Genomic DNA, 25,244 nt, shown 5'->3' on the forward strand with positions numbered 1-25,244 from the left:
GAGTACATCCCGCTTCGTGCTAGTGTCCGGAGCCAGGCTCCTTGCTGAAACCGCTGCGCATCTGCCTCTGCAACAGCTGGTCAGGCAGGGCAACAGCTGGGGCAATCTTTAAAATCTTTATTAAGATGTGGCGGTGTGGATGCCCTTCTCTGCCGGCTGCCTTAGCCTGGAGCCAGAGAAGGTCGCGGTGGTGTGTTGGGAGCTTTGCAGGCTTTCTTCTCTGCCTGGCGCTGGGAGCGGCGATGCTCTTCCCGACTCCAAGCAGCGCTCAAGGTCGCACTGCCGCAGTGCCCACGGAGCTGCTGTCCATGGGGGTCCCACGAGTGGGCACAGGGGACCCATGAGGCCCTGGCTGGGGCTGACAGCTGGGGATGAGGAGGCGAGATGGGGGGCACAGCTTCAGGGGCTGTGTTCTCTCCTAATAAACACTCTTTGCCATCGTCACTGGACCGTCAGAGAGATCTGCCCGAGATGTCAGCTGGGAAAACCAAGGGCACACTTTCCCAGGTCATGGTGATTTGTAAGGGGTTGAAAGACCTCAGGCTGCGGTTTCTAGTGCTGATCTGGCTTCACTGAACTGTTTTGTTAAACCCTTTAAATTGTGTGTTTCTATCATAATAATGTGCTGGGTTTAAAATAAAAAAGACCCTACTGAAGGTGATAGCAAAAATGTTTCGCTCCAGGTCTCTGGCCCTGGTTTCTGCCTCTGCAGTGGACTGGCAGCAGGGGGAGGAGGCTTGGGGAGCCCCAGAGTCCTGCCGGAGGGGTTGCAGGGCACCGGGAACTCGGCTACCCAGATAACTGATGCCACCGGGTGCTTGTCAGGGACCAAATCCTTACCTGAGCACAAGCAGGGGCAATTGCTATTGCAATCAGGCAGCCAGAGGCAGAGCCGCTGGGATCCCGCACTGGGAGTGAACCCCACACTCTATCCCATTTTGGGGAGTACAGCTGGCACCTGGCACTGCTGTGGCGTGGGTGCCGACCCCTGTGCCTGTCCCCAGGCAGGGACAGCCCGGTGGGGAGCACCAGGCCTTATCTCCAGGGCTTTCCAGGGCAACACATGGTGCTGCAGCCCGAGGCTTGCTCACGCTCTGACCTCTCCCCCAAATCTCTCGGGCCGTCCTCAGGTCAGCCATCTCGCACCAGATTTACTGCTGGTTATATTGGGGGGATTGGAAGGAGGCAACACCCGCTTCTCCGAGACAAACCCGAGGAGGGGACGGATGTTTGTCCAGCCCTGTACATCGGTGTGTTTGGAGGGGTGGGAAGGAAGATGAGGGGAGGGGAGAGCAGCTTGGAGCAGTGCTTGTATTCAGGGAGGACAATGAAGAAGAAACCTCTCCCCGCAGCCCCGCGATCTGGGGACCCAGATGCTCCAGGTGCTTCACACCCACACCGGGAGGGCAACCATGCTGTGAGGTCAGCCAAGCTCCTGGGATCTTCCAGCCATATACCCCTGCGCTTTGGGAAACCAGCGGTGGCTCAGCCCGCATCCCTCCATCCCTCCATCCCTCATCCCTCCATCTCTCCCCAGACCCGTGGACTGACCCTGCAGGGACACCCCCAGCCCAGCGCTGTGATACTTCAGCTCCTACAGTGCCTGGTCACAGGCCCGCACACCATGGGGTTGCCGAGCCAGGAGCCACAAGAAACCGTCAATTTTAGCTGTTTTAAGGTGTTTTTTTCTTTTTCTCGAGGACAGCAAATTCCTATTAAATTGTAGATAAATGAAGGGGAGGGAAAGGCTCAGAGGGGACCAAGCTGTTTCCAATAGCTGGTGGCTGCTGGTGTTGAGCATCACCAAAACAACCTGGTAACAAATATATCCTCTCACCAATTATTTGCCAGCACATCCCACATGGAATGAAATATGTAGATTTTTCATGAGAATGTTTATTTATTTATTTTTTTGGCTCTGTGCTTCATAGAACACATTTACCCAGCCACATACAAAATACATTCAACCAATTTCTTTAAAACAAACAAAATAACCTCTCCTCTCCATCTGGCCCCTCTCTCTGCTCCTTTCTAGCCTGGTCTGCTTCTCTATTCCTCGCAATATGGAACATGACAGGGTATTTTCAATGCTATTTTTGTCCGTTGTGTCATAGCTTATATTTAAAATAGCATTTAAATCTGCCAAGTAGTGCGGTGTTTTAAACTGCTGTCAGACTGAATTTCTCCTCCTACATACCGCAGATTTCAGCTACGACTTAAAGACAGCTGAGGGAAGCTTTTGAGGAGGGGGGGAGGTGGAGGTGGTTGGGGACCAGATTGTCTGCAGGTATGAGGAGAGTCGAAGGATATTAATAGAGTAAAGGGATGCTGAAGGGGCTGGAGGGGGGACACAAACCCAAAGAAAAGCAGGGAAGGAAGGTGTGTAAGGGAGTGAAACTTCCTTCCCAAAGGAAACCTGCTCTGGACAAAGGGCTGCCATGGTGGGACCAGGGGTCTGCGCCCGGCAGCCACAGAAACTGGGGGGTTCTCTGGTCTGGAGGCGAAATCAGAGACCCCAGTCAAGTGGCATGTGCTCTGCATTTGGGGTTCGCCTCACGGCTCCCCAAAGCGGAGTCAATCACACCTTTAGCGAGAGCATCCCTAAGGAAGAGAGGGAGCTTGTGCTGCCTTGCTTGCATCAGGGTTTGCTATCTCTTTCTTCATCATTTATTTTTCAGGACATGGCTGACATCTGGGAAGCCCCAGAGTGAAGTAGTACATTCATGGTCCATGGCCAGCATCTTGAAAATGGCCTGTTCTTCCTCCTTATGCTTGCAAGGGTCTAAAAATCTGCTGGTCCCTTGCTTCACCACCATTAATAAACATTGCAACCATCCCCAGCAGAGCTGGCTTGGTTGCAATCAAGTTAGAAATGTCAGCTTAACCTCTACCAGCCAAACCCTCGGCCAGCTCAGACATCCATGACCCCTCTGAAGTCATCTCCCACTGCAGGAGGGGCTCCAGAAATGGGTTTTCTCTCCCACCTGAGCCCAAACCACCTTTCCTTCATGTATTCAACCTTCAGGCCATTGCTGGAGAAATCATGTTCCCTGGGTGTCTGGTTGTCTCCTTCACGTGTCCACCTCTACCCGTGGGCACATCCCAGCAGCGTGATGGGTCCCGGGTGGTCCCTCCTGACCTCTGCCCCCTTGCTCTGCTCTGCCCCTGCTAGCATCCTCCGTCGTAAGGAGAAACACTGTGCCACCATGCTCCCGGACACCGGCACGTGAACAGCACCGGGACGCCCAGGCTGTGCTCATGGTCATCACGGCCGCTGCCTCCCTCCTCCCATCCCTCCGCTCCTGCTCCCGGCTCCGCTCCACTTGGCTTGGCTGCCTGAGTGGGAATTGGTAGCACAGGGAAGGCCGATGGAGGTGGGAGCATCCCCGCGCCAAGACCAGAGGCACGAGCCCCCACCCCGCTGCCAAGGAACTGGGTGTCTCTTCTCCCCCATCTCCTTTTTGGCCGCAGCCAAGGTCTGACCCAGAGCCGCTGCCATTCAGGGGAGGTTTCCTCCTGCACCCTCTCCATATCAGAGTTCCATGCACAGGGGGTGTGGGGTCTCCCCCAGCCTCTCGCACAGTGCTGCCCCTTCCCCAGCGCCGCCGGGGCTTCTGCCAGGCCCTGATGGACGCCGGATCCTCCCCGGTGCTTCACGGGGTGGCCCCAGCCTGCAGGTGCCCCCCACTTTCCAGAGAGGGTTTGAGTTTCTCTCCTGCAGCCGTCCTGGGCAGAGCACTCGCACACGGCCTCATTTCTTGCTCCATCTCTGCCGGTGCCTCACCCTCTCCCGGGACACGTGTGCCTGCCGTTGATATCTCCTGCCCATCCTCTTCTGTCAACACCGCCTGAGGAAGGGACAGATTTAATTTTTAGCAACATGTCCTCTGTGTCAATAACTCCCCCTCGTCCTCTCCTGGGCGGCAGGGCTATCTGCTCACCCATCGCCTCCTCCCCGCAGCTTTCCCCTGCCTCTCCACTCTCTCTCCTTCACCGTTTCCCTCCTGCCTGGAGTTTTCCATCACTCACTCTTCTTCCCAGAGAGAGACGTGACCCTTCCCGCAACTCCTTGCTGGTTCACCCGGTGCCACATCCGTTGACACGTCACTGTGTCAGTCCCAAAACCAGCTCTGCCACCCCTGGGCCGGGATGGCAAAGGCGTCTGCATTACACCCCACAGCTCACTGGGCTGAGGCCGGTCCGGCATTGGGATCTCTCCCATTGGGATCACCTCATGCCTCCGGCTCCATCCCGTTCATTCCCCAGCTCAATTTGGGACGGGGTGATGTGCCGTCGTGGTTCCTGGTTGGGTTTGCTTATTTCTTCCCCCAAAAGAAGTCTTCAAGGGACTGGAGCATCTCTGCTACTAGGAGAGGCTGAGGGAGCTGGGCTTGTTCAGCCTGAAGAAAAGAAGGCTGAGAGGGGACCTTATAAATGCTTATAAATATCTGCAGGGTGGGTGTCAGGAGGATGGGGCCAGACTCTTTTCAGTAGCGCCCAGCGACAGGACAAGGGGCAATGGGCACAAACTGAAGCAGAGGAAGTTCCGTCTGAACATGAGGAAGAACTTCTTCCCTCTGAGGGTGACGGAGCCCTGGAACAGGCTGCCCAGGGAGGTTGTGGAGTCTCCCTCTCTGGGGATATTCAAGACCCGTCTGGACAAGGTCCTCTGCAGCCTGCTGTAGGTGACCCTACTTCGGCAGGAGGGTTGGACCAGATGACCCACAAAGGTCCCTTCCAACCCCGACCACTCTGTCATTCTGTGATTCTGTGAAAAGGCGAGGCTGGGGAAGGGGTATGGCTGGCTCCGCGGTCGCATCACAGCGCGTTCATCAGCCGCATTAAAATTCCAAGACAGCTCCTGCCAACGTGGCTGTGCGCCGTGCGAGGTGGCTGGGAAACGCCGGGAGCCGTGACAGGCAGGCGCGCGGGCAGACAAAGAGCTCGCTGCGTCGCTCCGGGTCTGCTCCGGGAGTGAGAAAACCAACGCTCCATGCCGCCGCGCAGCCCCATGGATGCCACCAGCGAGCCCCAAGCAAGCGAGCGTGCGGCGGCCGGCGAGCTGCCCAGCACCCCAGCACCGGCCCGGGGGATGACCAGGCTGGGTGGGCATCCCGGCTCACCCCACGGGGATGGGTGGCACCCACGGCGGGGGACTGGGATGTCACGGCGACGGGGACAACCCGCCACTCAGCCCTCGGCATCCCATCGCTGGCTGCGTGGGGGGTGCGTGTCCCCGTGGGGCTGCGAGCCCCGGGGGCGGGGGTCCCCCCCCGGCCCTGTGTCCCCCTGCAAAGCCCCTGCCAGCTGTAGTAATGCGTTTTGCCACAGGGTGCCACTATGGCAAAGCGGGACGGCTGCGGGCCCCGCAGCCCCGTTGTGTCCGCGGTACCGGCGTTGCCCACGCCGCCCGTGGGTTCCTTCTCCCCCGCCGCTCCCATCTCCCCCCATACACCCCCCGCCCAAGGAAACGGCAGCAAGAGCACCCCAAACATTCATCTGCCAGGTGGCCCCTGCACCGCATGGCAGAGGAGGGGATGCTGCGGTCTCCTCCTGAGTGTCCTGAGAGGGGCACAAGGACGGTGGGGACCGACATGTCACCAGTGCGATGCCATTGCTCCGTCTCCACCAGACCTGGCAGGGAGGAGAGACCCCCGAGGCTCTGCGGGACCATGTGCCAGGCCAGCGAGCAGGAGGACGCTGTGTAACCCAGGCGTCCGGGAACAGCGTACCAACCCCGCTCCCCTCCTTCATTGGGGGTGCTGGGATCTGGGCACGCGGCTCCCCGATAAAGGGGGTCTGGCTCCATTGCTGGGGGCATGCGGGAGGCACACGAGGGGCATGGTGAGGTTGCGGCCGGGGTTGTACAGGTGGCACCTGTAGTCACCCGCTCGATCCAGCCGTTCCCCAAGGATGGATCTGGCCAGCCTTGTCCTCCCGCAGCTGGGCCCATGAGCTGTCTGCAGGAAAAGGGATGCTGCAGCTGGGGCACCCCATCCCACCCCACCCCATCCCACCCCATCCCATCCCGTCGCAGGGAGACGGCACTGCAGGAGCGAGCAGACTGCGTCCTGCAGCCCAAGTTTCTGATCGCCCCCAGCCCCTCCAGCCACTTCCCAGCCTCTCCCCAAAGGCGAGGAGGTGCCCCGGGATGGCCCAGCCCTGCACCCACAGCAGCACCCCAGCAGCCCCATTCTGCACCCACGTGAGGGTAACGGCACAGCTCAGCCCAGGAAACTGAGCTGGTGAGAGCTGTGCAGGATCAGGCCATAAACACGAGATTTTTTAGGGTGAAAAGTGCTCTGCAAATGGCAGGCGGTGGGATCCTGCGTACTGCATCCGCCGCAGGCGGAGAGAGAAAGAAGATTCGCTTCTTCCCTCGCTAATAAAGTCTGGCTGAAATGACACAGTATAATCAGTGTTTACCTGGGAGTTTACATACGGTTTGTTGTAATTATAGTTTCAATTCCTGCTTTTGCAATTTTTTTTTTATTTTTTTTTTCCCCAACATCTATTTTTCAATCAGTAAAAGTAAATACTATTTTCAGCCCAATGTAATTCTTCCACTCCCGTGGCCACAAACACAGCGAGGAGAGCGATTCCATTTGCGCGCTGTGCAATTGAGCAGAGCGAGGAGCCCGGCGGCTGCGGGGCATCGGCAAAGCCACGGCCGAGCGGGGACCCGGGGACCAGCCTCCCCTCCCCGCCTCGAGTCCCCCGGGACCTCCACCCCACCCGGTGGGGCTACCTTTACCAGTACTAAACAGCATCAGGCCCAGACGCTGCTTCCTATCACATCGGCATCATTAAAACCCGAACGCTGCCTGATCGGAGGCAGCGAGGAAGGGATAAGAGCCATTAGGTGCAGCTTCATTTATTCCAGGGCTGGCAAAGCTTTGTTCCAGCTTGGAGATTGAGTTGGCACTAAAAGCACCACCATGCCAGGGATTTTTAATTTCCCCCCCCGCCTTTGTTTTTACGGGCGTGATTTATAACAAATCGAGGATGCCGGTGTTAGGTCCCCTGCTTCACCCAACAATTGTCGCACACACGCGCGGGTGCTGATTAAAACCGCCCGGCCCCCGCCGGTTCCTCCTCGTCCATCCATCAGCTGCTCCGGGGACAAACTTAGACATCCCACTCCCAGCCCACACCTCCACTCGTGCGTGGTCTGCTGCCGTGGGTTTTAAGCCAATATTGGGTGTTAATTCCATATGCACATACACACATTTAAATATATATGTAGGTATATTTATTTATGTCACCCCCCTAAATCCTTGTAAAAATCACTGGGAGCTCTGTCTCAAGGAGGAACATCATCATTGGGAGGCGGAATAAAAACGCCGCCCTAGAGACGCAGCGAGGGTTTCCGCCTTGGCTGCCCCGGTGACTGCTCGCGGGTTACGGCCTCAAACCAGGGGTGGCCGCAGCGCGGTGCCGGGGCAGAGCCGCTGCCCGGGCGGGTGCCGAAGGGAGCCGGGGGGCTGTCGAGAAGGGGACCCTTCTCCCTCACCGAGGGTCTCAGCCCCCCGAGGGAATCGAGCAGAGGCCAGCAGCCCCGCCAGCACCCCGCTACACCCCAGCATCCTTCTCGTCCTCATTTCAGAGTTAAAATTTAGGCGGTGAGGATGCTTCCTCCTGGAGCCGTGTCCTTGGCCTCGGATGTCCAACATGCCCCGCTCCCTGACAGGGAAACTGGGTTTTTTTAACCATCCCCGCACCCCAAAAATGGCTGTTTTCTCCCCGGATGCACACGCTACCCCCCCGCACACCGCCGGGACTGAAGGGGAACACTTCAGCGAGGGCTTTTGGAGGGGCCCCTCGCCCCGAGGCCCCGGGGGGAGGCGGGGGAGCTGGGGCCGGTGCGGGGACTGCAGCGCTTGGCGTTTGGCTGTGCCGGTGAACGCCCGTCCCGGAGCACCGGTGGCTTCCGCCGGTGCGTCCTGGGGAGGCTGAGCTTGGAGGTTCCTGAGGTGGGAGGAAGGAGGGTGAATACCGGCTGGGTGGGGGGAAGCATCCCTCTCCCGCTGCTGCCTGACACTGAACAGAAAATTAAAACCCAAGCAGCTTTTAAAATGCAAAATAAAATAGAATTGTTTTTTCTCTCGCTTTCACCAAAAAAAGAAGCTGTTCTCACCAGTCCCGAGCATTAATGTATTTTCTTACTATATTTCTTAAAAGTCTACCCCACTCAACCTTTTCCCCCCAAAATTAAGAATTAGCTGGTTTAAACTCTCATCCAAAATATTTATCATGAGGAACAAAGATACTGGAAGCGTCTCCGGGCTTGGATTTCAATTCTCCCTTTCAGGCTTTTATCATTTCAATCCAAATTTTAGTGACAATAATCCGATTTTGATTGACATTAAAATTATTTATTGTCAGATTGTGGCTGTTTAATAAATTGTGCCTGCTTTATTTTTTGGCTTATAAATACCATATCTTTACTACCTTGGTGCTTAATTCAAGGGAAGGTGCTACTTCTGAAGGCAGGCAGCAATAGTCTTAGCCCAGACAACACCTAAAAATGCTTTTTTACACACATGACCCTGAGGAAAGAGCCAATTCCACCTTTTTACTAATTTATATATTTTAAATCTCTCTGTTTTATAAAATTTTGCTTTATTTTCTAACAGTAAAATATGCTTCTGCTAGCTATGTGTAAGAGGAAGATTTTAATCTCCATCCTGATACACAAAAATTCATTTGTCAGAAGTATTTTAAAAATTCAGGAAAACAATTCAAGACACTTTCATGAACCAGATTTGAGAGATTTTTCACCATTCAGGGAGTGAGTTCATGCAAAAAAGAAAAATTAATAAAACAAAGCCCAGAGACATTAATTCCAGAGTGCCACTAAAATCTGGGTCGCGTTGCAAATTTTTTTTTTTTTAATTTCCGCAAATTACTGAAAGTTAAAAGAACCGTCAGCCCGTTTTACTATTTAAAAAAAGGCGAGAAAATTAAAAAATAACATAGAAAAATGTGTTCCTTTTTAAAATAAACCAAAAGTATTTCCTTGGCAGAAATATTTCCCTGCGCGGAAGATTTTAAGTCTCGGTCCCACAGGCGCCTTTGGCTGGGGGGGCCCTGTCTTTTCACCCTGGGTGCTGGGGGGGTGCCGGGGGGTGCCGGAGGTTGCCAGGGGATGCCGGTGCTGGCGGGATGGCTTGGGGCTGCCGCATCTCACCCTCCTGCCTGCAGCAGGCAGAGGAGGGTGTCTGCCTGAATGTCCTTAAAACCCTTTTTTGAGGGGAGCTGGTGGTGGGAGATACTTTTCCCGCTGGCAGACAAAGGAGATCTCTGCCGAGGAAGAGTGGGATTGTGCCCGGTGCCCGCAACCGCACAAGCTGGGGCGGATGTGCCGGGTCCCCGGGTGGGCTCGTGGGACCGGGGAGGGATGCAGGGCAAGGCGGGGAGCAAGGATGCCCTGGCAGGGCTCAGCCCCGGGCACCCCCCACCCGCTCCCCCATGCACAGCCCCACTGCCACCACTCCCCTGCCAAGCATCCCCCTCAAAAATACCCCAAATAAGCCCAAATCTGCATCTTCTTACACCTGCGTGGGTTTGGGCCCCGCTCTGTTACTGGCACAGCTATTTGGAGGGGGGGTTACAGACCCACGGGAGAGCTTTGGGGCAAGGCAGGGATGTAGGGTGGCCATGGGGACATGGACCCTCGCCCAGTGCTGGAGGGGACAACAGGGCTGCCCTGGGTCTCCCCACAAATCTCCTGCGCTGCCTCTCCCAGCACCAGGCAGCCACGACGTCTCTGGCAGCCGCGTTTGTTTATGGGTTGTATTTGTATTAAAACGGTTCATTATTTTCCTGACTGGCAGGTTTCCAGTGTCCGTGCTAGTTAATAATTGCAGCCAATTAAACCTTCACCAAATATGCGTTGTGGGGATGGGGATGGGGGCTACACAGCGCGTGAGGATTTCTCGCAAGCCCACGAGTGGCTCGTGCTGCCGCAGAGGAGCCCTTAGATGGGGTCGGGGACGTGGCATCGCTGCCAGCCGCGGGCACCTGCTGGGGATGGGGCGGCTGAGCTCCCCTGGGCGGGGAATGCCTGCGGGGCTGCTGCCGCTTTACGGGGGCAAAATTCACAGCTGGTGGGGGAAAAGCCAGCAGGATGGGTCCCAGCCCTGCGGATTTGCTGCCCCCTTGACCTTGCGGATACCAGCGCTGCCCACCCCAAGCCGCAGCTCGCCGGGGGGACGGGTGTCCGCAGGGTGGGCAGGCAGGGCTTGAGCTCAGGCTTGGCCAAGGCATCGCCCTGAGCCTGGGCATCGCACTGCAGCTGCGAGGAGGTTTCTTTCCAAAGAGCAGCTCCCTCTTTCCCTGCCTTTCTACTTGTTCCCTTCCGCCACTGGAACAGCCTCTGCTTCCTCAGGCCGGCAGAGCATCGTCCCCGAATCCCACCCCGATCCCTCTCCAGCCCCAGGCACAACCCTGGAAACAAAACATTTCTCAGGGCTGAAACACAAGCAAATCTCCGCGGTGCGAAACCCACCCAAGGCTGAGACTGCCCGGCTCATTCCACCTGTGACCGGGGGTGCCTTTCGCAAGCCCCGAGGACACGAGCACGTTTCTCAGCCACCGCTTGAAAAGCAGCCAAAGGACGGGAATAAAGAAACATTATTTCACGAACGCTCGCCCCGCTCTTTGAAGCTGGGAAGCTCGGCGGAAAGGCTGGCTGTTCAGGCAGGCTGTGGCTACGGGAAGGCTGGGGGGGATGTTTCTCGGATGCTGAAATCGCTCAGAGAGATGCAGGAGTGGGAGCGCGTTCGTGGGGAGGACGGCTCACGGGGAACCGCCGCCTTTCAGCAAGGCAAATAATCGCAGCCTAGGTTAGGTCTTCTGTCGAGAGAATAATTGTGCTTCTAAAGGCCCTGATATGATGAGCAGCGCTGCTTTGAAATCGAAATAAATACATAAATAAATCAGGGATCTTGGGCTGATTAAGGCAATCGCTTCCCTTGCTTTTGCAACCCCTTTGGGTCCTGGTTCCCAGAGCCAATTACATATTTAAAAAGTTTCTTTTGGAAAAAAAAAAAAAAGGACTTGCAACTCTAAAATAAAGTTTCTTTGTGGTTGCCTAATGAACAGCAAGGGTCGGGGCAGTTTACAGCTTATTAATTGGTTTTAAATGGCTCCAGCTCTGTCTCGGAGCATCTTTATGAGCTGGCCACAATGTGGCTGTGCCCTCCCGGCTGCCCTGCGTGGGGTCAGGGCACGGTGGGCACCACCAGCCTGGGCCCCTTTGTGCGGGCGAGCGGCCAGCCCGCCTCCGCTGTGGCCTCTCGTCCTCCTCCTCCACACCATGGTCAGCCCTCCAGAAGCCCCCGGGACCCGCCGAGCTCCCACCGCCTCAGCTGGGTGTGGATGCAGCCAGCGGGGAGAGGAGCCGGGGAGATGCTGAGGATGGTCAGCCGTTAGTTTTCGGAATACGGTCACAATTTCTCCAGCTCCCTGCTCCCTCCCGTATGACTGGGGGAGGAAATTTGCTTTGCTGCCCACTCCCCGCTTTGCCCCCCACCTTGGCACACTGCAAAAAACTCCTTGTCACCCAAAACACAGCTGATTTCTAGGCTCCGCATGGCCACCACATCCCTGGGCACATCACACCACCATGCACCGAGCAGGGGGGGAAAAGGCTCCATTCCTCACCCAAAAAACACCCAGGGGGTCAATGTAGCAAATAGTTTCCTCGCCATGAGGATGAGGGGAAATAAACCTTTCCCCCAGCCCAGGGAGGTGCAGAAACCTCACCTCTAAGGCTGAGGCAGGGCTCGAGGCACAGACCTCCTCGCACGTCTTCCCGTAAGTGTGCATTATTGACAGCAGAAATGATGCCGGGTTGGGTTTGGGATGTAAGGAAACGCTGGTGATTATTGATATTTTCCAGAGCTGATTCCAAACCTATTCTTTGGCTTGAAGGTGTTGCATGTGTCATCTCCGATGAATGGTTTTAAGCTTTAATTCAAAAAATAGCATTCTGTTTGTAAGACTATATAAGGCTTTCTCCCGGCTTTACACTCGGGATTAGATACGCATCTGGGCGTGGGTGTGTGCACAGGGATGCGATGAGACAAACAGCTCAATCCGGAGCCAGAGGGGACGCAGCGCCGCACACGCAGCCCCGAGAAGCGGCCCCTGCCCTGCCCTTCCCTACTGGTTCGCTTTCCTTTTAACCAGCCGGCAGAGCTGTCTGGATAAACGCGTTATCGTTTGGCCCGACCGACGGGTAAAGAGGCGGCGATGTTGTAGGCGCAGGTATACCGGGGGCGGGGGGGGGGGCATTCACCGGCCGCGGAGTGCTGGGGGTGGGCTGGTGTGTGACGAGACGCCAGACGCTTTTCAGCACATCAAATCTGTACCTCAGCACTTTTCATGGCTCGGAAAGGAAACAGTAATTAAGTAACAGGGCTTACACCGCTTCCGCACCGGAGCCGCGCTGCGCACGTGTGTGCCGGCACGCCCCGCCTCACCCTTCCTCAAACACAACCCTGATTTTTTTTTTTTTTTGTGATAACAGACAAATTATTCAGCAGAAAGAGTGTTTCTCCCATGCTGGGATTTTCCCCGGTAACTCCTTACTGGTCATTTCTGCCAGTCGCTGCCCAGCTCTACTGGTTTTATGAAACGTTCCGGAATGACACTGGAAATAGCAGCATGTGGGAAGGAGAAGGAAGGTTTAAACTGCATGGGGTCTTCCATCTCCAGCTCTGTTTCTATGGATATCTGAATGGAGTTTATATTTATCCCTCTCATTTGAGCCATGTGTGCAACTTTGGAGGAGGAGGAGGAGGCCACGAGCAGAGCTGCTCTGCTGCTGCCTCTGCTGAGCCCTGACCCCCTTGGGTCAGCAGTGAGAAGAGCATCACCCCGATGGGTAACATCGGCCTCATCCTTTCTCCCAAAACAAAATGTCACTGCAAGGGAGGAAAACAGCAGAAATACTTGGGCTAAGGCTTAACGCAGCAGTGTATGCCGTGTCCTGCAGACAAGTGGCCGTCTCCACGACGCCCGGCCACCAGGCAAGGATGTCAGTGCAGGAGCATCACTCCTGGTCCCTGCTCCCCAATCCCTCCTGCAGCTTTCCTGTAAACGGCCAAATTTCCTGGGAGCAAGGGATTTTCCATCCGTCACATTGTCCTTTGCTGTCAGGAGAGGAGTCGGCGTGGCCCCGGTGCCGGGGGGAGCGTGTCGGGGAGCCGGAGCAGGTAGGAGTGGGAAGGCAAGCGTGTGACTCGGCCTGGCCCCGGCACACCGGCTCCCAGAGCATTACCATGATGGCTCCATCATTAATTGATCAATCACAAGATGACAGTTAATTAAGTGGAAAATAAAGCTACTCTGCCCAGCCTGACATTAGTAGGTAGCGGCGTTAGGATTTCTGGAGTACAAGGGGGGAAATTACACACCAAAGGCACTGCTGGAGGAATCACCCCATCGCCAGGGGCCGGGGGATGCCAGCCTGGCACGATGCTCCCGGGGCTGGGGTGTGCGGGCAGCCCCTGCACGGCGGCCATAGCCAGTTCTTGGCTGCCTCTCCCCTTCCCGAGCAGCCAGATCCCGCCCACTGCCCTCCAGGAATATCCCCCGTTGTCCGCACGGCCCCTTCCCCACCGGCTGCGGCACTGCTGCCCGGGCACCGGCCGCGGGACCCTCGCCAGCCTCTGCATCCGCAAAGGGGCTTTTCCTTTCAATCCCGTTTTCCCATCTCCCAGTCCTGCCCTGCCGGCTAACCCACCGCCAGGCTGCGGAAAGAGAGGAAGCTAGAAAGCAAGCATCCTTCTGCCCCCCACCTCGTATGACAGGGATTGTCTTGATATGAAAAATTATGGTTTTTGTTAAAAACTATTACTAATGAGGCGTCTTTCCTGCCCTTAATTGTTGCCAAGGCGATGACCCCAGCCAGCCATCTTTAATTAACTTAGACTAGATCTCCTGAAATGAGTTCCTCGGGTAAATTGCTCACCACGGCTTTCAGGCACGGAGCCGTGTTTGCCAAGCCCACCCGCTCTGGCGTGCCGCCACAGCCACCGGCAGAGGTGACGGCACAGGCCGGCGTCCCCCCTGCCTCCCCCAGCCACCACCAGGCCGGGTAACCCCGGAGCCCGCCGGTGGAAACTCCGAGCAGTATGGGGATGGGGATGAAGCAGCGACCGATGCCCGACCACAGGGAACGGGTTGAACGCGGATCTCTCCATAAAACGGGAATTCACCCCAGGTGCTGGCTTCTGCCGGGACCGGAGCGTCACGGGGGCCGTGGGACCGGGTGTGCGGCGGCTGGCGCCTCTCCAAGCGAAAATCACATTTCCTGCCTGACAGATAACACCGGTCAAGAGAATGCCAGGACAATTCCTGAAAATGCCATAATTGTTTTAATCTGATAGCGGATAAAAGATAATGATGCTAACAATATTTAAACGTAATTATAGTTTCCTGCGGCTGTTGGGCTCTGCATCCTCTCCACTCAAGTGGCTTTGTTTACGAGCGGCTTCAATAAGGCAGGGCCCGTTTTCCTCTTCCATCGCCTTCACACCTGCACCTCCACCGAGGCGGGAGGGTGGGCACATGCCGAGGGGGTGGCTCTCCTCGGGGACGGGTTTTGCGGCTCCCCCGGGCTCCTCCAGCGCCCATCCTCTGCCTCCTGGGATGTGGTGCCTGCCTTGGGGAAGGGGCTGCGACGGTGGGGCTTGGAGCCCGGCAGCGCCCAAAGAGGGAGGATCTGTTTGGGGGAGTTTTAGGGATGGGTGGTAGGAGTAAATCCCCCCCGACCGGGACGAGGTAGGCATGTGGTGACTGGTTTATACTGGGCACCTGTGTCAGAGCTGCGACACCCCCGCCCCATGCACCCAAATCCCATCCTCAGCTCCCCTCTGCGGCAAAGTCCCCAACATCAATACAATCCAACAAAGCGGGACAAAGGGATTTTTCTGGAACGATTTGCTGACAGCAAGCAAATAAAAAGCCCCAGAGGTGGATGTCCAGGGGCTCAGCATCCGTGGGAGAAGCGAATGGAGGAAGAAGGAAATGGGATGAACCCCCTGCGCTGGAGACTGCTAACATGATCTGCTATCATGATAACAAGATATTCCCCCCAAAGAAGCTTTATTTGGGGGGGGGCCGGGTGCGCTGACGGCCCAGGCAGTGGTAGGAAAGGTTGCAAAACAGCTTGGCCGAGTGCGCAGAAAGAAGTCGGGAGAAAAGGCGGAATTCAGGCAAGGCTTTTAGAAGAACTTAAATATGAAATGGCTATTTCAGCAGCCAGAGTTTAGCCTCCTGTGTGAATCGGTCTTTGTAAATAGGAATGGAGGATAGCCAACTTCCCCAAAAGGGCTCGACGGGGGGTCCGGAAAATCACAACGTCCTGAGTTTAATGGGCAAAACAGATAGAAATGGTGACAAAGACTGGGGAGAAACAGCAATAAACCTGATTGTTTGGTAAATAAGGCCGAGCCTGGTGCGGAGAAGTGAAGTTTGAAAAGCAGCTGGGGAATGAATAACCGGTGAAAAGTTAGGAGGCAGAGTGGCGTAACAAACCTGGGGGGGGGGGGGTTCCCAGCGCAGAAGGGTCTGTGCCGGAGCCCCTGTGGCGGGCAGGAGCGTGGGCCCTCAGAAGTGCTGGGGAGGAGGGACGAAGCAGCGACAGGACAATATCCACCGCTGCTCCAGCATGATGAAACCTGGCACCACGGCGAGGGGTACGGAAGGGTCTTGCTGCGCTGCTCAACCTGGCCCTAAAATGAGGATTTCGGTGTCGAGCACGGAGAAAACAAATCCGTTGCCTACACGGTCATGAAGCAGCTACATCCAGCGAGGAAGAGCGCTGTGAGCCGTGGATGTGACTTTGGAAAGATGGGCTAGGTCGCTGGCAGGGGGCAAGAGGCACACGGCGAGGAGGGAATAGTGCAGGACAGAGCTGGGCAGAGGGCAGAGGGGACTAGGGGAGAGGAGAGGGGACCATGAGAGCACGAAGGTCAGGGAGAAGGCGAGCGGGTGCTCACCGCTGGCTGTCTGCCTCAGCACAGCGGGCGGGGGGCATCAGTTGTGCCTGCTGAATGCCTGGCACGGGGGGCTGCTTTGGCCATCACCTGGGGGGGCTGCAGGGACCAAAAGTTTTGGGAGAGGGTGTGGAAAAATTATTGGGAAATTAAGAACAGAGAGGAGCCTGGCTGCTGGAAGGGCTGGGGGCTCTGCGGGACACTGGGTGAGAGGTGGGGGGGGAGTACAGCCTCTGCCCTGCCCGGGGGGGGGGGGGGGGGGCTCATCCCCGGAGCTGCTGTGGGTTTGGGGTTCCTCTGCTCGTCCCCGGAGCATCTCTGACCCCCAGAGCCAGGGAGGGACCTCGGGAGGGGACCCCTCGCCTAAAGAACCGGGCAGGACCCTCTGCTCCCTCCCAAAACGCGCCTGCGGGTTTCCCGGAGGCTCGCCCCCACCCCGTGGGGAGGGGGGGGGGGGTCTCACCGGTTACTCCTTGTGTCCGGGGAAACCCACGCGAGACCCGCGGGGACAGCCCTTTACACGGCATGCATCGCGACGGCATCTGCCCACCCTGCTCGCCCACTCAGGACTGAGTCGCGGAATTGGGGGGGGGGGTAACGGGGAATCCTCCCGGCCCCGCAGCCCGCGGCCACGCGTGGCCGGCGCGACGCGTCCCCACGGGCTCTGCGCGGCCCCGACGGGGCGCGTTGACATCTGTAACCAACACGGCGGCTCCGGCAGAGGCAGGGCTGCCCGGCCAGGCGGAAAATTAACACTGACATTGAGTTTAATTAAACAAAACAACCGGGCTGCGAGCTGGAGCGGGGCCGTGGCGGCAGCTGGAGGAGCCGGGCTGGGCGCGACGCCGGGCCGAGGGGCCGAGGGGGGGGCGGTTTCCCGCGGACCCTGCCGTCCAGGGCAGGGAAACACCGTTTTCCCTCCCCGTCTTGCCCGTCTTTTTTTATTTTTGCAAATAAACCCGCGCGGGGAGCAGCGCGGCGTGGGAGGGGGGGGTGGCCCACGCGTGTCCGTGCCCCGACGTGAAGCGGGGGGAGGGGGGGTGCTGCCCAGCGGGGTGAGGGGTGAGAGGGAGGTGAGGAGCGCTCCCGGGGGCGGATTTCGTTGAAGGGGGTTTGGGGAAGAGCTGCTCCGGCGAGCCTGGGCCCCGGGACAGACGGACGGACACCCGGCCCCTCCCCGGCTCCGAGCCCTGGTGAACGGGGCGGAAAGGGCCCGATCCGGGCAGGAGAACCCCGGCAGAGCATCTCCCGGCCAGCCGCTCCACGTCGGGCACCAGTAGCCCCAGTAAGCCCAGCGGCTCTCGCACCCGCCGTGCCCGGGAAGTGGAGCGCCGGGCAACGCAGCCGGGGGGTCGGGGGGGGGAAGCAGGGGGGTTGAAGCCCTGCCCGCCGGGGTCTGCGGTTTTACCCCGCATCGCACAGGAACCTCTCGGCCCTGCCACGCCGCCCGCAGCCGCTCGCACCGTAATTCCTCCGCGGAGGAGCTGAAAATAGAGCGCAGCCCCGCGCAAGCCGAGCTCGGAGCAGCCTCCTCCAGCCCCCGGGAAGCCGTTCGGGGCCGAGGGCCGTTGCCGCTGTTTCTGTGCGACCCCTCCTCAGCCCCCTCTCCCCCCCAGCCGGGGGGTCCCTCCAGCATCAACCCCCCCCACACCCCTTTTCCATCCATCCCACTGCGCCCGGGTCCTGGAGGCAACGGGCGATCCCTCCGCCGCCAGACTCATCCTCCTCACCCTCCTCTTCCTCCTCCCAGTCCGTAGCTTTGGGGCTTTTAGTCTGGTCGTTTTATTTTATTTTATTTTATTTTATTTTATTTTATTTATTTTTTCTTTTTTTTTTTTTTGGGAGGGGGGGCGTGAAATGTCGGCTTTGAAGGATATTTGTAATAATATAACCAGCAAAATGAATGTCATATTTTTGCTCCAATGAATTGGATTTCCTGAAATATTGTCTCTGTAATGATGCCTTTAGGCTCCTCTGGATTAGATAACTCTCCAACCACATCAGGCGGGCTAATTACCCCAAAGCCACTTTCCCCGTGTTTCCACATCTATTTTACTGCGTCTCTGCGTGCGTGCACCCGCCATCCCCCCGAAACACCGGGGGCGGGGGCGGGGGGGGCCGGCGGAGCCGCGCCCGGGAGCCCCGTCGAGCAGCCGTGACGCCGCCGAGCCCCACCGCCCCGCCAGCCAATCCGCGCGGCTCGGCCGCCCGCCGTCAGCCGGAGCTGACCAATGGGGGACGAGCGGCCCGGCCCCGGCGGGATCCCCTCGACGGCTCGAGGCGCGCGTGGGGAGCGGCGGGACAACCCCCGCCACCCCCCCCACCTCCCGCCCCGTCGGGGATTCCGGGGGAGGGAGGGGACACCCCGGGGGGGGCAGCGCCGGGCGCCGGCGGTGCCTGGCTGGGGTGGGGGGGTGTGACGCTGCCCCCGAGGTCACGCGTGGGGATGGAGCGGGGGAAGGAGCAGAGCCCCAAACAAGAGGCGAGGGGTCGCGCCCACCCCACCGAAACCCCAACGCCACGGTAGGGCCGCCCCTCCACACCCGTGGGTGCCCCCCCCCCCCCGCTTTCCCCACCCGTCGCGGCTCCCTGTCCGTGCGCTCCGCTCGGGCCGGGGAGTTGGCGCTTCGGGATTATTCATCCCCCGCGAGTTTTTTGTTCGGCGGCCCTGAAAGGCCTCAAAGGCTGGGAACACCGCTCTAATTACGGGCAAGCACGGCTGATTTAGAAGATAAAAAGGGACTTGTAGGCTCATAACAGCTCCTTGTACCCGTCAAGCGAGGAGCTCTGACGGCGGGGTGAGAGCCGGTGAATGCCTAAAACAAACTTAAAAAAAAAAAAAAAAAAAGAAAAAGGAGGGAAAATAAAGCAGCCGGGGGGCTTAAGATATATTAAATTACCCTGATTAGGAATTTAGGCCGCGGCTCGAGTCTGCTGGAGAGTCGGGGCGGGGGGGGGGACGGGGGGGAACGGGGGACGGAAAGTGCTGCTATTCATTTCTGGGGAGAGGGGTCAGTAGGTCGGAGGAGTTCACAGGGCCTGGCTCCATTCTTATGCTAACGGAGAATACAGGCGCTGGCCTGGAAAATAGAAATGAATTTGCAATAATCCGAGCCCCTCTGTTCGCGAGGCGAGCGGCTCTATGGCTAATTGCGGCCCGGCCTCCCCCGCCGCATCGCGGGCAGTTGGAGCGATGGAGGGGAGATTAGGGCCCGAGGGGCTGGGGCGGGGGGCGTTAAGCTGTCTCCCCCCCTCCCTTTCTCCCCCCCTCCCTTCCCTCTGCCCGACGGTGAAATATTCCGGGGCAGGCGCTGGTGTTTGGGCTGGCTCTGCTCGCAGGGAGCGGGGCCAGACAACTTCTTGAACTTCCCCGCAGCCGCGACGGGGGAAGGGGGGGGGAGGGGGGCGGCTCTGCGCGGCCCCGGGGCCGGCGGGAGGAGAGCGAAGGTCCCGGAAGGGGGACACACACACACACACGGACCCCCATTGAGCTGCCGGTGACAAGCAGTAAATCGGGGAAGAATAGTGCATGGAAACGCGCCGTCGGGGCCGCTCGCTGGCTCTACAGCTGCCGCCCCGTCTCGCCGTCATCCGAGCCACCGGCTCCCCGGCGGGATGCCCGGCTCCCATCCCGCAACCGGCGGGGTCCCTCTCCCTCCCGCACCCGCGGGGTCCCGTCCCGCACCCTCCCCGTCGGCGACTCCGCGGACAGGGCGGGAGCCGGGCGGTTTCAGGACCCTGGACAGTGGCGGGGCCGCCGTCGGGGCGCGGCTCTGCGGGTCCCCGCGCGTCCCCCGGCCGCGTCCCGCCACTCCCGGGGGCAATTCCCTCCTCGGGTGGGCCTCGTCCTGCCCCTCTCCCCCTTTTCCCCGCGCTACCGGGCCGGGATCAACGCCCTCGGGGGTCGCCGAGCCTCGGGGCCGGGCCGCGGGTTGGCAGCGGGTCCGGACCCCCCCCCCCGAAGCCAACGCACCCGCCTGCGCGGGAGAACCGCGTACAGGGGACAGAAATGGGTTGTTTTAACGAATATCGAGCGGCTCGGCCAGCCTCCGCCGCTCTCGCCGGCGTGCGGGGCCGCTCCCGCTGCTGGGGACGGTGCGGACGTCCCGCCGCGCCCCGACGGCGAAGCGGGGTGGCAAAGCCCCAGGGTGGCTCTGCCCGGCCCCGGCGACAAAAAGCCGGCCCTGCTGCCAGAAATACATCCCTCTTTCGTTAACCGCTGCTTCCTCCTCCTCCTCCTCGCCCTCGGCTGGCCCCAGCGCCGGAGCCGCGCCGGGTGCGGGCTGTGAGCGGGGCCGGCGGCACAGGGGGATACCAGCCCCGCACCCGGGCACCGAGACCGGCTCCTGCCCCCCGCACCGCCCTTGCGGGAGTTCCGCCGGGCTCTGCAAACTTTGCCCCGCAGCCCGGGGCTGTCCCCGCCGTCCCGATCCCGCCGGGAAGCGGGCACAGTGCTCGGGGTCTCCAAAAATCGCTTTTTCCGACTCTCTGGATTTTCTCGCCCGAGACTGGGATTGGAAGGGTGATCGCCGTCAGCGGCACACGGCGGACAGATTCATCCCGGCTCGGCATCGTCCGTGCCACGGTGCTTTCTCCCGCAGCCTTCACCCAACCTTTTTGTCGTTTTAAAAGGCAAAACCTTCGAATTTTACCCAGCGCGCTGTTCTGCGGGGCTGCCCAAGCCTTAGAAAATTATATTTCAGGTACATTTAAAGAAAACAAAAACAAACAAACAAAAAAAACCCCACCAAAAACAAAAAACCAAACACACTGGAAAAAAACCCCAACAAACCCAACGATATTTCTAATTTCCTATTGCGTACTGAGTCGCTGAGAAAAAAAGACGACATTATTTATAATAATAATCTATTAACAGGATTTTGGGGGAAATTTCAGCGGAAAGATTTCATTACGGGGCTGCTCCGTGAATTTTCGCTTTCCCGCAGAAATACAGAAAAAATATACAAGAGAGCTTTGAAAATTTGTTTGGGAAACCAAATCCGCCGGCGCGTTGGTCTCCGCCGCTGCGGGACACGGAGGCGAAGGGGCACGGGTCGATTTCTCAACGCCCGCCGGGGTTTGGGTTTCCCCCTCCCCAAAATAAGGGGGTCCGGCCCCGGCGCTCTCTCCCCGTTCTCTCCTTCCCCACCAGAAACCAACGGTCGAGGCGGAGAAAAGCGGCTTTCTTTGCTAGAATAAAAATCAGGCTTATTTGTAGAGAAGGAAAAAAAAATAAGTGTTTATTTGCAGGAATAAAAACTGTGCTTCTTTGCAAGAATAAAAATGGGGTTTATTTGTGAGACGGAAAAGCCGGTTTCTCGGCAAGAGCAGGGACCCGCGGCTCCGGGAGCTGCAGGACTGGACCGTGCCGGCCCGGGGGGGGCACGGGGAGGTTGGGGGTCCTTGCTGAGTGCCCCTCGGTGGGGCTGGGGTTCGTTCCCCCCGCGGGATTGCGGAGTGGCCGCTGCGGGGGACGCCGGGGTCCCCGCACCCAGCCCGGCACCGCGGCCGCCCGGGCGCTCCCCGCCTCTCCCCGCGCCCGTGGGGGGATTTTGAGGCGGGGGCTGGGGGGCGGAAGGTGCCCGCGAAGTGCCCCCCGCCCACCCGCGGAAGGTGGATCCCCCCTCGGTGCGTTTTCCTCGCCCCGCGGCCCGTTGCGGGCTGCTTCGCCCGCCTTTCTCGCGGGGACGGGGGAACTGTCGCCCCTTCAACGAAAACACGGGGGGGGGGGCGGCAGGGCCCCCTCTCGCCGCGCCGGGGAGGGTCCCCCCGCCTCAGCTGCCGGCGTGGGCGCCGGCCTTGCCCGCATCCCCCCGGCCGTGGGTGCGGTGCTCACCCCCGCTGTGCGCGAGCAGCCGCTGTGTGCGGACACACCCCACGCGGGGGCTCACAAGCGTGTGCGGGGACACACGCAGATCCCACACCCCACACACACAGAACCCCCCCCCCCGCGGGCTGCACCCCTGCCGACACCCATTCCCGGGAGCCGCGGGGACCTCCCCACCCCGGGCCGCGCTCCCCCCGCACCTCCCCTCCCCAAACCCACCGGCTTTCTCGCCCTCCGTGACCCGTCCACCCACCCCACGCAACTAAAGGCGGTGGCTGCACAGTGAGGGCCCCCCCCCCACGCCCCGCACAAGATGAAAGAATAGACAAATAGGTGAAAACGCAGAAATAACCCCAAAACAGCGCTGCCCGCGGGTGGGGCGTTATTTCTTGTGCCCTGCGAGCCGGGTACCCGGCGGGGGGGGCACGGGGGGCCCCGGCCATGGCTGTTTGGGTGTTGCATTGAAGCGCGCTGCAGTGCGCACACAGGTGGCCCCTCCCCCCGCCAATCTGCCTGTATGCTAATGAGATGCAAAGCGGCTCATTTGCATGTTTATCTCTGTCAATGGGCAAGCGTGGCGGGCGAGGTAATACGTCTCTCACCGTGCCATGGAGCCCCCTCCCCCCCGCCCTGCACCCCTCACCGCCCCGCCGGGCCCAGGGGAGCGGGGCTCGCAGCCGGGCCCTGGCACCACGGCAGGCACTGCCACAAAATGGCTGCCTGGGGAGGGGGGTGAGGGGGGGGCCCTGCGAGCCACCCCAGCGCCCACCTCTGCCCACCCAGCAGCCCCCGGCCCACCCGCGCCCCCCTCCCCTCAAACCCAGCGCCGGATTTTGTGCTTCTGCAGCCAATCGGGGGTGCGGCACCCTTCCCCCCACCCCCTCCTCCCCTCCATCCCTCCTTCTCCACCCTCCATCCCTCCTTTTCCACTCTCCATTCTTCCTTCTCCCCCTCCATCCGTCTTTATCCCGCCTCCATCCCTCCTTTTCTATCCTCCATCTCTCCTTTTCTACTCTCCATCCCTCCTTCTCCCTCTCCATCCTTCCTTTCCTCTATCCTTCCTTCTCCCCCTCCATCTCTCCATCCTTCCTTCCCCCTTCCACCCCTCCATTCCCCCTCCAACTCCTCTGCTCCTCCTCCATCCCTCCTTTTCCACCTCCATCCCTCCTTTTCCACCCTCCACCCCCCCTTCCCCCCCACTCCATCCCGCCTTCCCCATGCCCAGCTCCAAAACCTGGCTGTTCCCACGCGCGGGGGGGTTTGGGGGGGTGGGGGTCTGATTTCCCACCACCCGGGTGAAAAAATCCTCCTCCCTCCTTCCGAGGGCCCCGACGCCGGCCCAGCCGCTGAGACCCCGGCAACTCGTGACAGCCGTGGGCCCGCCGGCATCACGCGTGGGCCCCGGCGGGAGCGGAGCCGCTAGTGGGCGGCCCGGAGGGGCTCGGGGCTCGGTTCCTGGGGGGGGGGTGGGGGGGTGAGGGGTGTCCAAGGGGGAGCAGCAGCCGTCTGTGCGCTCACGCGTGTGGGCCCACGGCTGGGACGGACATTGGAGGCACCGGTGTGGGTTTTTTTAAATAGCTACCAAAAATAGCAATAATAATAACAATAATAACGCCGTTAATAAGTTAATAAATAAATAATGACGAAACCTCTCCCACCGCCCCCAGCTGCGCCCACCCCGCTGTTTCCAAACAGGCCTGTGGGACCGCAGGCTCGGGTTTTGGGGAGCGGGGGGGGGGGTGTCCACGCGTGCGCGGGGATGCGGCGACCCCCACGCACCCTCGGCAGAGTCACGGCACGGCAGAACCGCCCCCCCCCAAGGGGGGTCGGGGCAGCGGGAGACCCCCGGGGATGGTCACGCCGGTGGCGAGACGCGGTGCTACATAGGCGCCGCGACATATACATACGTATTTTTACATATCTATATTTCTTATCTTTTATATATTATTTATATAATAAATTATATTTATTATATATTATATTATATTATATAAAATAATATTTATTATTTATATATTATTTATATTTTTGTATTTTTAATATATTATATATATAGACAGACATAGGACGCGTGTCCTGTCTGTCGCGATGTGCGTGCCGGCGCGGCGCGTTGTGACACGGCGGACGCGGGGCGCGACCCCACCCCTGTCCCCGGCCCAGCGCCTGGGAGGGTTTGGGGCACCCCTCCCGCCTCCCCCCCCCCTCTAGCCCCCTTCCCCGCCCCCAAGCAGCCCCTTATCCCCCCCCTTTTTTTCTCCCCCCTTATCCCGAATCTTGCCCCCCTTCCCAGTCCCTTATCTCTATTTTAACCGCGGGGGAGGGGGGGGGAGGTTTATTTCCTCTCCTTCAGCTGGAAAAAATACAATCAGGCGAAAATCCAAATCTGCCAGTTTGTGCCCCGCGGACCCGCCCTGCCCCGACCAGTTTATCCCAGCGCTGCCCAGCCGCAGGTACTGGGAAGGGATCTAGTCGGGGCACCAGCCAGCCCCCCGCCGGGCACCCTACGGCCCCCTCTGGCCCCGCTCATCGCACCACGGCGGGCAGCGGGCCCAGGGGTGCCGGTTCCCGGGGGTGCCGGCCCCCGGGGTCCCCCCCGACCCGCTCCCGGGTGGGTGTTCCCCTCCCGAGGGGGGCGGAGAAAGGCCGGCCGGGCAGAGGGAAGCCCCCTCCTCCCCAGGCTTTCCCCCTCCACGCAGCGTGTCCCCCGCACCCCGACCCGGGCAGGGGTCGCACCCCTGGGGGAGGCCGGCCCGGGGCTCCGCATCAGCGTGGTTTTGTGGGACATCCCGAAGAGAGACACCCCCCACCCCTCCCCATCACCCCCCAAAACCCGACGGCACACCGCGCCCTGCAGCAGAGGCAGCCCCCCAAAAGCAAATGGGGAGGGGGGGGCTGGGTTCCCTTACCTGAGCGCTGGCCCGGGGGGAGCCCCGGCGGGGGGGGGGGGAGGTGTTGCTGGATCCGGCTCGTTTTGTCCCGCAGCAGAAACTTCCTCCGGCCGGTGCGGGGCCGGGGCCGGTGCGGGGGAGCCGGGCTGCGCCGGGGGGACCCCGCGCCCGGGAGCAGCCGCACACCCCGGGCCGTGTTTATGCGTAGAAAGAAGGGTAATTTGAGTGCTTATACCAAGAACCGGGGTTGTTAAGTTTGCAGGCAGGCAGCTAAACGGTGCCAAGTGCGGGCGGGGGCGGGGGGGGGCTGGGGGTGTGTAAGAAATAAAGAGCAATTGTCAGAGGCGAACAAAAGGCGGAGGATGGAAAGGAGCCGGGAATCCCGGGGCAGAGCCCCTCGGCGTGGACTTGAACTTGGGCTTTGACACCGTCTGCGAGACGGAGAGCGGCTCCGGGCCCGGCTGAGGTGGGGGGAACACACACAGCAGCCTCCGTGGTGGGAAAAGGGGGCATCACCCA

General features: G+C 59.6%; 1 long non-coding RNA gene across 1 annotated transcript; it reads right to left on the bottom strand.

Moving 5' to 3' along the window:
* Positions 1 to 1,878: 1,878 nt before the first annotated feature.
* LOC142362587 (uncharacterized) lies at positions 1,879 to 25,043 on the bottom strand. The gene is made up of 2 exons (XR_012765176.1): positions 24,744 to 25,043; positions 1,879 to 3,848 (listed from the first exon to the last, which is right to left on the bottom strand). It is a non-coding gene; the product is annotated as an uncharacterized LOC142362587 (long non-coding RNA).
* Positions 25,044 to 25,244: the final 201 nt, after the last annotated feature.

This window comes from Opisthocomus hoazin, chromosome 10 (genome assembly GCF_030867145.1).
Source record: "Opisthocomus hoazin isolate bOpiHoa1 chromosome 10, bOpiHoa1.hap1, whole genome shotgun sequence".
NCBI lineage: Eukaryota > Metazoa > Chordata > Aves > Opisthocomiformes > Opisthocomidae > Opisthocomus > Opisthocomus hoazin.